At 63.0% G+C, this 2,254-nt stretch overlaps 1 protein-coding gene across 1 annotated transcript in view; it reads right to left on the reverse strand.

Annotated features, from left to right (window-relative positions):
- PRDM16 (PR/SET domain 16) overlaps positions 1–2,254 on the reverse strand; it is a 317,846-nt gene that overhangs the window by 9,383 nt on the left and 306,209 nt on the right. The gene's annotated exons all lie outside the window — the stretch shown is intronic.

A 2,254-nucleotide genomic window follows, 5' to 3' on the forward strand; every position in this document is an offset into this window, starting at 1 on the left:
AAGGGGCTATGAGGCCAGGGAGCCTGGGGGGCCCCAAGTACTCCCTGAAGTTGGGGGAAGGGAACGGGCTCCAAATGAGAACCGGACCACGATACTGGGGCCTGGATGGGACTGCCGGGGACCTGCCACTTCACGCAGACGAGCTGACACGTGTCAGGGGGACCACGGCTCCCACTTTCGCAGTGGCGTGGGGTGCCTCTTCCTGGGCGAGGCTTCAGCAGGACAGGCTGTCCGCAGGCCTGGGTTCGTGGCTGGCTCTGCCCGGCTTCCTGCGGGACTTGGGGCCGGTGTCCTGTGTCTGGGCCTCGCCTTCCCCCGGGGGCCACGGGAAGCCCAGATTGAAGATCGTGGCAGAGATGAAGGGACAGGACGGTGCTGCCCCCTCTGCCCGGCGCATCACGTGCAGTGTCTTCCTCGGGCCGAGGGTCCGGCCTGCCGCTGAGCTGGGGGCCCAGAGGCCTTTCCGGTGCTCCTGGGCCTACCCTGTGGGCAGCCCCAGCTCGAGGGGACGCCCTTGAGGCGTCCTTGTCGGTTCTTCGGCCGGCTTTGCCCTGGGTGAGGGCCCATCTTCAACAGCCAGGATGCGCCTCGTTGCCCAGGGCGGGGCTGCCACAGGGACAAGGCGTCTGTGACTTTCTCTGAAGGTGGCGGCCAGGCCGTCTGAACCGCGGACGGCTCTCAGGCAGGGCTGCAGCTGCTGTCTTCCCGGTGCCTCGCCCTGCACCCTGGGTGGGCTAACAACAAGCAGGGCACAGCCGGCCCTAGAGGGCAGACTCCCAGGGGACCGTCCTGCCTCGCTGGAGGTGGACAGGAGGGCCCTGGACCCTGGGGGCTGCAGAGCGCAGCCCACCTGCGCCAGCGTTAGGGCTGGACCTCTGGGCCTGGCTGTGCGGCCAGAGCGAGGCACCCCCTTCTCTAGGCCTCAGTTTCCTCTCTGCAGAGCTAGGGGTTTGCATGCCTGAGGCCCCTCGGAGCGTCTCTGGTTCTTTGACAGCTTGTCCGGCAGCAGATTTCACCCAAGGAGAACCTTGGGTCTGATGAGTCAGTCACTCGAGGGCGGGGGGCAGAGTAAGGGCTGCAAGCCAAACCCTGTGATCGAGTGCAGAACGCGCTCCTCGTTCCCGAGTCCACGTTCTGCCATTTCCTGCTGCTGCTGTACGTGTGTGTGTGCGCGTGTGTGTGTGCATGTGGGCATGTGCATGTGTGTGCATGCACGCATGTATGCAAGTGTGTGCATGCACATATGTGCGTGCATGCATGCATGTGCGTGTGTGCATGAGCGTGTGTGCATGCATGTGTGCCTGTGCATGAGCGTGTGTATGCGTGCATGTGCGCATGGTGTGCGTGTGTGCACGAGCGTATGTGTACATGTGCGTGTGTGCATGAGCGTGTGTGCATGCACGTGTGCATGTGCGTGCATGTGTGCCTGAGCATGAGCGCGTGTGTGCATGCATGTGCGCATGGTGTGCGTGTGTGCACGAGCGTATGTGTACATGTGCGTGTGTGCATGAGCGTGTGTGCATGCACGTGTGCATGTGTGTGCATGTGCGTGCATGTGTGCCTGAGCATGAGCGCGTGTGCGCATGCATGCGCGCATGGTGTGCGTGTGTGCACGAGCGTATGTGTACATGTGCGTGGGTGCATGCACGTGTGCATGTGTGTGCATGTGTGTGCATGTGTGCCTGTGCATGAGTGTGTGTGTGCATGCATGTGCGCATGGTGTGCGTGTGTACGCAAGCGTATGTGTACATGTGCGTGTGTGCATGTGTGCATGTGCACGTGTGTGCATGTGCATATGAGCGTGTGTGTGCATGCATGTGTGCGCGTGTGTGTGTTTGGAGGGGAAGCCTCTCGCTTGGAGACCCTTAGTGCCCAGGGTTAAACTGAAGTGCTCTTAGCCCCAGAGGCTGGGAGGTGCTGGCGAGGAGCCCTCACCAGGCCAGCCCCCAGCTGCACGTCTGTGAATGTCAAGGCCAAGCCATACCAGCTGCCAGTCGGGCCGTGTGCTGGGTGCTGCTCTAGGTGCCAGGCTGCATTGGCACCCTCTCCAGATGAAGAAACTGAGGCAGGAATGGGGGCTCCCTGCTGAAGTCCCCCAGTTCCCCCGTGGCAGAGCCTGTGGGCCTCACCCTCTGCCTTAGCCCCCAGCCCCCATCCAGAGGGGTTCCCAGGGGGGCTGGTGCTGGCGTGGGGCCCCTCCCCGCTCAGGCGCTAGGACGAGCTTCTCACCGTTTGTCTGTTCGCGCCGACACTT

This window comes from Pteropus vampyrus, unplaced genomic scaffold (genome assembly GCF_000151845.1).
Source record: "Pteropus vampyrus isolate Shadow unplaced genomic scaffold, Pvam_2.0 Scaffold176, whole genome shotgun sequence".
Lineage (NCBI taxonomy): Eukaryota > Metazoa > Chordata > Mammalia > Chiroptera > Pteropodidae > Pteropus > Pteropus vampyrus.